Below are 11,434 nucleotides of genomic sequence, written 5' to 3'. Positions count from 1 at the left end.
CTTCCTGATTTGATACACTGAGAAAGACTCAGCACCATTTATGTTACATCTAGCTGAGTATGTTTAATCAGAATTTAAACAGGAGACAACAATCAGAAAAACCCAGATTTGTGGGACTGGCTACAGAAAAACCTCCCTGCTTGTTGCAAAAATCTCACTGTCATAAAAGACAACAACAACAACAACAACAAAAAGTAAGGGAGTTGTTAATGAAGAATAAAGGGACATGAAAAATAACTGTAATCTATGACATTAGATTTGAACTTTAATTGAAAAAAGTTATCAGTAAAATTGACTATTTATTGAATTTATACAATTTTATGGCATTAATATTAAATTTTCTGAGATTGATCATGATATTGTGGATATATAGGAAAATGTTCTACAAAGAAGAAACTGGTAGTAGAAAGGCTATTTAGAAGTAGGAATATAAGATGATAAAATCAGGGGAATTGAAGACTTACTCCTCCTATATATTTCTAAAGTACAGGGATTTGAGGTCCACTTGGACAATGAGCGAGAATAGACTTGAAGATAATGTTGACGTGTCTAATTTGAATGAATGGGGGGATTGTGGTGCTGGTCACTAAAACTGCCAAGTGTGCATACTGAGTTGAGATATCTGTAAGACATTCATGGAGAAACTTTTACTATACCATTAGAAAGGTTTATTTAAAAGTCAGGAATCTAATTAGAGTCAGAATTCCCAAACTGAGTAGTTATAGGTACAGAGGTGATAGCTGAAGCCATTGTGGGAGATGTAATTTCCCAACAGGGTAGAGAATGGGATGACAGTGGGAGAATAGGATATTGGAAAACATCAGTATTCCTTGAGAACCCTATTGTCCTATCTGTTCTCCATGGGAGCTTGTTCCAGAGTATCAGAGCTTCAAAGAACATGGCTTCACTGTCAGTTGGGAACAACTATGTATCAGTCAGTTTCCACCAGGAAACAGAAGTCACTGAGATGGTCTGAGCCTTTAATGAAGGGACTACTCCAGTGGTGTCAGAAAGGTTGAGGAAACAAAGAAGTTGAGGCACCCAGAGAACAGCAAGAGTGGGACACCATTACCACTTCTAGACCAAGGAGTAAGGAGAGGAAATCATGCTCCTGGAATCTAGTGTGGGTTGAAGCTATGAAGAAGGGGCTGTTTAGTGGGAAATACAGACACAGAAGAACATGCCTGCTTCCAGAAAGGCCTAACTGAAAAGTAAGAGAGAGAAGAAATATCCCAACCTCCCTCACTTCCACATTAAAAAAAAATGAGATAACTGACATACAGTTTCATGTAACATAAAATTCACCATTTTAAAGCATACAATTCAATGGTTTTAGTATAGTCACAAGGTTGTGCAACATCAGTATTGTCCAATTCCAGAACATTTCCACCATCCCTGCCAAAAATCCCATACCCATATGAAGTCACTGCCCAATGTCTCCTTTCTCCAACCCCTGACAAGTCCTAATCTATTTTCTGTCTCTATGGATTTGCCAATTCTCGACATTTCTTTACAGGAATAGAATCATACAATATGTGGCCTTTCGTGTCTTCCTTTTCTCACTTAGTGTAATGTTTTTAAGTTCATCCATATTATAGTATGTATCAATACTTCATTCCTTTTTAAGGATGAATCATATTCCATTGTATGGATATACCACATTTTTTAATCCATTCATCAGTTCGTGGGTATTTGGATTGTTTTCACTGATGTCCTGTTGTACAGAGCCTCAAGGTCAGCCTGGGCCTCCCCAGGGCTTTTGTGAATATGAGCATAGCTCCAGGCTTAGGCTTGAACTTCCGGATTGCCAGGAGTAAGCTGGAGCTTTTCCAAGCCCCTGTAGACAACTCATGGTCTAGCTTTTCCTTTTAAGCTCTTTCATTTAGTTTATTGCTTTCCCCACATTGCCTTGGGCAGGATCAATATTAAGACACTACCAGGTGCATGATTTCAACAAATGTCCTTACCCATAGAGGCTTTCAGCACTATGCAAGTTCTGAGACAGGTCAAATAAAGACTTTTGGGGGAAATGAAGCTTTTTGATTGAATTTAATAGAGAAGCACGAGGCAGGTCAAATGATGATTGCTCTTCACCAATGAGTCTTTGAATGCACTCCAGCTTCATTCTGCTCTGTCAGGTACCAGGAATGCAGGATGTTATTTTCCAAGGCTGCTTCTAAGCTGGTGGAGTGGAAATAGGACCAGGGTGAGAGCTAGCTGCTTTTACTGAGATTCAGCTGCTTTTCTTGCAGGTCTTTGGTTAAGTTCCAGAATTCTGAAAAAAAAAATGATTCTGACAGTTTTTATAACTATTTTTTTGGGTTGCTTTTAGAGAGGGGAAATTTTTTGGAAGTCCTAATTCTACTATTTTGATGACATCACGTCTTTTTTTTTTTTAAACATTTTTTATTGATTTATAATCATTTTACAATGTTGTGTCAAATTCCAGTGTAGAGCACAATTTTTCAGTTATACATGAACATATATATATATTCATTGTCACATTTTTTTCTCTGTGAGCTACCATAAGATCTTGTGTATATTTCCCTGTGCTATACAGTATAACTTGTTTATCTATTCTACAATTTTGAAATCCCATCTATCCCTTCCCACCCTCTGCCCCCTTGGCAGCCACAAGTTTGTATTCTATGTCTTTGAGTCTATTTCTGTTTTGTATTTATGCTTTGTTTTTTTGTTCTTGTTTTTGTTTTTTAGATTCCACATATGAGCAATCTCATATAGTATTTTTCTTTCTCTTTCTGGCTTACTTCACTTAGAATGACATTCTCCAGGAGCATCCATGTTGCTGCAAATGGTGTTATGTTGTTGGTTTTGATGGCTGAATAGTATTCCATTGTGTAAATATACCACATCTTCTTTATCTAGTCATCTGTTGATGGACATTTAGGCTGTTTCCTTGTCGTGGCTATTGTAAATAGTGCTGCTATGAACATTGGGGTGCAGGTGTGATGACATCACCTCTTACCCCTACTCTTTAATATCCTGTGTAAAGCACTCAGTGGGGATCAGATGGCCAGAGAGCAGGACAGGGCATAGATGACAGAGAAAGGAATGGAGCAGGGGTGAATGGTCAATAGTTAGACCATCATAGAAGAGTAACCGGGCTTCAACACAACACAAGGTCAGTGGCAATGGGATACTATCTAGGCCTCCATGAAAGAAATCAGAATTTCTTCTTTGGTACTTCTAAGTCAAACAGAAATAAAGAAATAATTTTGAGCAAGAAAACTGAGTCTTTGGGAGAGCAATATGACCCTAGTTTCAGTATCTTCTTACAGCCTTCAGACCCACTGTTTAACCCAATATCCTTACTATACCCTAAGGAAAACCTTTTTCAAACTAGCATCCTTTTCGGGAAGACTGGGTGAAGAGTTTTCTTCCCTTAGTCTTCTATCTCTCATATCATCAGATCTTATAGGGAACAAGAAAGAAGAACACACAACCAAAGTCTGTGTAATGGGCACATGATCCCTTTCTTTCAGAGCTTTGTGATGGACATTTAGAATATATTCACTTTTGCAGATATCTCAGAACATTGTTTTTGTCTTCAGCAAGCCTGAAGAATAGCTTGACTCCATCTGATGTAAAGCAATTTTTAACAGAACTGAAGACCATTATGAAATGTGTGGGTCCGCCATCAAATTTCTCATAAAACCAATGTGTCTGTGGGTGGAAAACTTGTGGCCTAACAGGAGGGGAAACTTTGATGTGGTCTGAAAATTTAACAGGCTCCAGAAAATAATCACTAAGGTACCATTTATTCAAACCCTTTAATGTCCCTGTGCTGCTAGAATTCAACTGACTCTTCTCCACTTCCTGAGGCTGGTGTATGTGTGCACACGTGTGTGTGTGTGTGTGTGTGTGTGCTCACGCGTGTGTGTGTGTGACTGTGTCCATCATTTAGGTGATAGGATTCAACCAGTTATTTTATATTCTGTGACTTGTCTAAGGTTCCTGAGTGGGGACTCTCTTGCTCTGTATTTGTTGCAAAAGAGCAATAGAAGACTTTGCTTGATGAGGGCTGGGAATGTTTGTTGATCCACGGATGTCTAGAAATCCCATTGGTCTCTGGATCACCTAACCACATTTGTTCTACTATATACACTGCTGTGGGGGAATCTCATGAAGAAACTAGGCTCCAGGCAGAGTTGCACAAGAAGGCAACTGATGACCTGGATGAGGTGGTATATTAGGGATGCAAGGACAGGTGGTAGCAGGATTTGGGCCTGGGCTTCCAGGAAAAACTGTGAAATTTCTCCTTATGGAGAGTTTCTCATCCCTTCCACTATTTTTCTTTGCTCTGGCTCCCCACTCTCCTTTGGCATCTTGACTTCCTGGAATTTCAACAATTAGTGCCCACTTGAATTTGCTATCATAGTGTTAAATTAATGAAACAAGGAGGCTGTTAGACTGAAGTGGCTCTTTTTTTTTTTCTTAGTAGCCTATATAAGCAAACCAAAACTTACACAATAGAAACCTAAGGACAATCAATCACAAACAGCCAACTAAGCTTTCCCAACCTAAGCTTTTAAGATGAACTCACTTAAGTTATAGCCAATCAAATAATTTCCTTGCTTTGTCTCTGTCTCCTCTATAAAAGTCTTTCCCCTAGCTCCTGCTGTTGAAGCACTTCTAAGCACTCTGGTTGCCCAAATCGAATCAATTTTTGCTCAAATAAACTTTTAAAAATCATATATGCCTCAGTTAATCTTTAACAGCAGTATACCATGTTCCTAAGTTTTTCCCCTTTCCTTCTAGCCATTAAAATCTGTCTATCTCATGTCTCTATTCAATCTTCATGATAATCCTGAAGAAGGTACAATTATTCCTAGTTTGTAAGTGATAAACCTTGTTGCTCATAAAGATGAGTGACAGAGTAGTAAAAGGCAGAGGTATGATTTGAACCCAGGTCAATCTGATTTCAAAGACTTTAGTACCCCTCCTGTGACTGCACCCTGATCTCAGTGAAACATCAGATTGGGAATGTGGTAGGCATGAGTCAGGAAATCCTAAGGCCTGGATTGTGGGACAAGAAGGATGTCTAACTCCTGATTACCTATGAACAGGGTATCTGTGAACAGGTCAAGACCACCGGGCTTCTTTTCCTACTATGTATCCAGTTGGGCAAGAAACCAGGGACAGGTGAGTTAGAAATAAATTGTTCTCTGTCTCTGTTTCCCACATGTTGGTGAGATTCAGTCCCAGGCAAAGAAAGGGATGATATGTTTGAATTTACCTGTGATTGTTACAGAGAAATCAAAAGCCAAAGTTGGATAGCAATTGCTTGCATATTACTTATGATTCTTCTTTCATCTACTATTGATTGATGTAGGTAACTGAGTTGGTCAAAAGTGATCTTAATTTCCACATTAGGTTTGAAGTAGTCTAAAGACAAAACTGTGGGTGAGCATATGGATCGGGTGAACTTTGGTCATATTTAGCAAATGTCCCCATAATCTGTGCTATAAGTGTGTGGGTTATTATGCTTTGTTTGCTTTTACAGGACTCTACTCCCTGATATTTTTCTCTTTTCCATCATTATTCACTAGTCTTTATAAATGAACAGTATCTCCTATATATTTAGACTGAAGCAGGGGGAAATGCAGCCACTCATAGATCCAGAGGAGGGAGAAGCTAGCCACTGGTGAGGACATCGAGACCCAGAGCCAGGGACACACACAGTGCTCAGCATGTAGTGGGAGTTGGCTCTCAGTCCATAGTTGTTGACTTTAAAAATGGTGGTCCCTGGGTCTCAGGTTATTGGCAAGAACTAAATACAAGGCGTGGCAATGTGTCTGACCAAAGTTAGAATTTGTTGGCTGTGGCAAAATCTGAGGGCAAAATCGAAATCCTGTCTTGCTCCCTCAACTAAAGCCCCTGAAAATACTTCCTCATTGTGGTTTCTGAGATTCAAAGAAAAGATGGCTCCAAGTGGTTTATTACACAAGTTTCCGAAGGCTCATGGGCATCCAGTGGTTCCCACTGAGCTGGATTTTGATGGGTTAAGTGTAAGTGAATCAGGAGCATAAGGATTAAATTTCCTCTCCAATACACATGGGCTTTAAACAAAGGGAAAAAGGTGCTTGAGGCACAGCACATTTATTTGCCAAGCCCCAAACATTCAAAAAATAGTTCAAGATTTCTCAGTAAATCCAGCCAGCTGCACAATCCCCCTCTCCCTCCAGTGATTGTCTACATATACATACTGATAGGTTCACAGAGAGCAATGCTAAATTTTCTGGAATGCAAGTTTTAGATCTTCTAGTCTCTGGAATAGATAACTCTAAATTCTCAGGTGGCCTTGTGGTAGAGTTTTAGCATTCTTTTTCCCAAAATATGATACAAAACTTCCTCAGTCCATCTCCCCTCATCCAATGTCTGCTCAACTACATGTCCTCATGAGGTGAAGAGAGTTTGTATTTATCAAGAACCAATGTCTCAAATATTTAGGTCCAAGGCATTTACTTTATCTCCTGTTTACACATGGTAGCATATTAATATTATTTGTTGGTCTGAGGCAAGACCAACAAAAGTTGAACGTGTGACAATTTCTCTGGATCTAAATCTTAATCTAAATCAGTTACATCATAGAGGTTAAAGCAAGAGGAAGACAGATATAAGTTGGAGGCTAATTCAGGCATCTTGTGGTAAAGAAATGGAAGTGAGGGTTAGAGCTGGAGTGAAGATAAAATCCAAGAAAACTGCTGACTCTACATGCCCTGTGGCAACCAGATGGGAACGAATGGTTCCACCAATCTAATTTGTTTGGGCCAATTTACATGGTGAAAAGTAAGGATAGGAATTTATTGTTCCTTTTCACAGGTGGATTGGATTGTCTGAGGTTAGATTTGGTGTATTGCAACAACACACTGATCACATCTGAATCTACTGTGGTCATACCTGGCCACCCACTGTGGTGTTGGCCACAGTGGATATGGAGGGGGTGAAGGAGAGAAAAGACGCTACCAAGTTATAAGTCTGCTATTGGGCAGATTGAGCTGTCATTGCTGGAGATGGAGAAAAAGGATGAGGTAATGACAGACAAAGGTGTTACCTTGAAGACGCTAAGAGCCGTGCATATTTATTTTGGAGTTGTATGCATTCTGGTGCTAGTTTAAAAGCCATTGTAATTTAAATCATATACATAGATGAAACTGTCTTAAATCCCTATTTGACTTTCTAAGAAAGATACAACTTCCTTGTTATAGTTAGGGTAGCAAGGAGAGAATCCCAGCACGTTAAAATTTTATGGTCATTTTCATTCCTAACTTCTTACTTCCCCTGGATTCTTACTCCTCTCTGTTCCTTGGATTTCCTATATTTTTATCCATTCACTGAAACATGAAAATATGCTTCTTTAAAAAATTTTAATAACAATGACAAAACATTCATATTAGGCCTTCATTGCCCCCCCCAATCCATTGATTTTTCTTTGGTATGCTTTGAATAGATATAATATTTATTTGTCAGTCATACCTCAATAAAGCTGTGGAGAAAAAGGGAATGGCCAATGAGCCTATGAAACGATTTTTAGCATCATTAGCTGCCAGAGAGACAAATTAAAACAATATGAGATATTTAACAATCACTAGAGTAATAAATAAGGGAGGCATTACTAAACATTGGCAAAATTGTCTAATAATTAAAACTCTTACACATTGCTGACAGGAATGAAAATATTGCATCCACTTTGCAAAAACAATCTGGAAACTTCTTGTAAATTTAAAAATAAAATACATAGATTTTCATAAAATCTTCTACATATACAGTGTTTGATGATCCTTCTGTGTTGTTAATATTCATGTCTAAGCTTTATGTTATAGATTTAAGACTGTCACACTTTAAAATGACTACTTAAATAAGGCTTGATTGAGTTCCTTGACAAGATGCTATTTTATTCCCAACTTTCTCTCCAAATAGAGAAAAAAGAGTGAAGTTACCATTGTTCCAGTTATAGAAATTAAAGCAGAGGGATATATATTAAACCTGAGTGGATGCTGTGATTAATGGGTGAAGAGAATGGGTTAAGAAGAGAAACTGGAGGATGTCAGAGAACAGAGAAGACAACTGGGAAAGGGTAATATCGGAGGTTCGGATGGAATAAGGCACCAGGACAGAAAGCATTCTGACCAACAAATAGCATATGAGAAAGAGGACTCAGGTCTTAGACAGGTGTATGAATGACTGCACAGCTGACTGTGCACCTTGCTTTCCAGTGAATAGGGGTCACTTGGGAGAGGCCAAAGCTAGGGTGTGATAAACGAGATTCCAGAAAACTCAGAGGTGGAAAGTGATTGTCACCATCCCTGTATTCTGATGATAAACTTGATAAATTTGTTAGGCCAGAGAATGATACCAAACTAAGAGGTTGGAAAAAAGCAAATGTAAGAGGAACAGAAGACATTATTATAAAGTGTTGTGAATTAAGAAACAAGGCAAGGACTTGGTGATCCCCTAGAGGTGGAAAACCAAAGTAAGTTCTTCAAAGACCCTAAATTCTCCTCCTCTAAGCAAAGAGCAATGACAAAGCATTCATGAGGCTGTGAAGCTTGGCAAATGTGAGCCAAGGACCAGGACCAGAAGCTATGCCAAGTACTTTCAAAGATGATATTTTATCTCATGTTCAAAACAAGTCAATGAGAAAGGCTGGAAGACTACTTTCAGTTGACAGTTGAGGAAGCTGAGGTTAAAAGGATATGACTTGCTCAACATAACACAGGTCATGAGTATCAGAGCTGGATCTCGAATGTAGAGTTTATGGCTGCACATTTCTCTACCATGCAACGCTCCTGCTATTTCATGTGAAGGACATTTCCGTGGTACTACTGAAGAAGAATGGACTTTTATAGGACAAAGAAAAGCAGAGGACAAAGGACTGGCCGTCTGTCCATTCCTTTAGCTATTTGGGGCTATTGATTCTCCCGGGACCTTATTTCTGAGTTTTGTTATTGGTTCTGATACAGTCTAGCTGTGCAACTATAGACAATCAAGTAAGCATTGAGATGCCAGTTTCCTGGTCGCTAACATGAAAGAACTGAGTGGTGTCTTGGGCCCTGGACACTGACATTAGTGTCCACAGGGATATTGGGAGTTGCTGCTCATTTGCCAGCTTTGAGCATGTGGTGTTTCAGAGGCAACAAACCAGAATGGGAAGGACAAGAACATGGACTTGTTCCCGAGGTAAGTGGGCAGAGAGTTGGGGAAGCTTAGCTCTGACCTCACCACCATTCCTTACTGCCTTTTTGATTCTTCAGATATCCACTCCGAGTCCATATCCAGAGGTTCTCGTTGTCAGTGACTACTCAGCCAATTCTTTCAAAAGTTTGTCAACAAAGGTTACTTTCTGCCTGGAGCACTTATTCTTTAATAATTGACCCTGGTAAGTAGAAGTTAAAGATTAAGAAAACAATAAGCCAATGGATTTTTAAAATGCTTGTTTCATGACTGTGTCTAAGAATGGCATGTAGGAGATGGTTGCAGAAGATGATGTGGTAATTAGAAAGACTGTTGCGATCAAACCTACGTCTGAATCAGAGGAGGTGGAGGGAGCCCAAGAGCCCAGCTAGACCACTATCAAATGAGCAGTTGGAAGGAATACAGCTTTGCGGCCCATAGACTGCTGCTCATGCCCACCCTCCCTTGTGCATTTCTCTTCTGCTTCTGCTTCAGGACTGAACAGGTTGTTTGAATGAAAAGCTTCAGATCCTAATTGTACGACTTATTATTTGTGCAATCTTTGCAAGTTACTCTGCCTCTCTCAGCCTTAATTTCTCATCTGTCAAATGGGAACTACTTTGAACATTAAGTCAGATGACTTTGTAAAGCACGCAGCATAGTGCCTGCCGTGTTCAAAACATGTGGCGGAGTGGTTAAGAGCATGGAGTCCTGGCACCAGACCGTCTGAGTTACAGTCTCAGCTCCCTCATTTACTAGCAAAGTGATTGTGAGCGGATTACTTAACCTTCCTGTACCTCAGTTTCCTTGTCTGCAAAGTGCTGCTAGTAGACACCCACCCCATGCAGGTGTCAAGGATAATGAGTTAAAATGCGGATAGGACAGTGCCTGCTTCCTAGTCAGGAGTGTTCAAGTGTTTGCTCTCCTTATGGTGCAGTTTGCCTCTGCAGTCTATTCTCTGGTAGAAAAACTGCTGGTCAGTTAGTTCTCACTCATGTCTAGTGTACCCTCAGCCTGCTATAAGGCAAAGCCCATTTCATTTGTTCCACTGGTTTCACACAAAGATGAACAATGACCGCCTTCACAGTTAGAGGAATCAGGGGAAAGACTCTAAGCTCTTGGCTTGCGTGAGTCTGTGGGTGACTCACAGTGTGTAAGAGCCCAAATAGCCCCCACCCCCGAGTCCTCCTTAAATGTGAGCCGCAGAGAGGAAGGCTCCAGTGGTTCCTCCACACTCCGGGTTTGCTGTTCCCGTCCTCGGAGTGCCCATGTGGATTTAAATTACAGCTCTGCAGCAGGCGCAAAGCCCCCAGGGCATCCCTCAGATACCGCTGAGCAGTGGAGGGGGTCTGAGCTGGGAGAACATGAATAAAATCTGCCTGTCAGCGGCTTTGAGGAACCAGACGATACCCAGAGGGGAGCTAGTCTGAGGCCCGGAGACCTCCCCCCCAGGGCGCCAAGTAGCCAAATAGTGAATTACTCACAAATATGAGTAGGGGGTGGAGGCAGAAGAAACCACAGTTAAACCCGTAAACATTCCCTGCCAACCTCTGATCAGCACAGAGGACGAAGCAGAGCAGCCGGCCCGCACAGGGCAAGCGCAGCGCGAGTGTGTGCAGGCGTCCACCGCGTGCACATGCACATGCGCGCAGTCATCTGCAGTGACCTCCCCGGAAAACTCCTCCGCCATCCTTCCCATCCACAGTGTTGGAGCAATTAAGTTGGACTTGGGCAGAATGATTCATGCTTCAATAAATTCAATTTCAACAAAACATAATTATGGTGAGTCACCTAATCGCAGCTGTAATCACGGCCCGCCCCTCCAGAAGTCAAAACAGTTGAGGGCATTCAGCAAGGGCGTCTGTTCCCTCATTAGGAGTAAATCCTCCATTTTTGCCAAGAAGCCATATTTGGAACTCCAGTTCCTTTCTAATTTTTTAAAATTACAGAGTATTTCAGACATACATAAAGGTGCCATGCATGCTTGCATACCCTTATATGCATCAATCAACCTAAAAAGAAAACGTTTCAAATATGCTTGAATCTCAGATTCTATCTGTTTCCCAGTAGAGAAAACAGTATTTAATTTTGGTATTTATTATTCCCGTCTTCGTCATTATATATTAATGTTCTATGTAGCCTCTAAATTATATGGCTTTGTTTTCATATGTTAAGTGTTATATCAATGACGTCATTTGTGTGTCCTTTTGCAATTTGTTTTTTTTTGTTTAACTTTTTG

Source organism: Camelus ferus, chromosome 5 (assembly GCF_009834535.1).
Source record: "Camelus ferus isolate YT-003-E chromosome 5, BCGSAC_Cfer_1.0, whole genome shotgun sequence".
Taxonomy (NCBI): Eukaryota; Metazoa; Chordata; class Mammalia; order Artiodactyla; family Camelidae; genus Camelus; species Camelus ferus.
Note: the sequence above shows the minus strand (reverse complement) of the source record.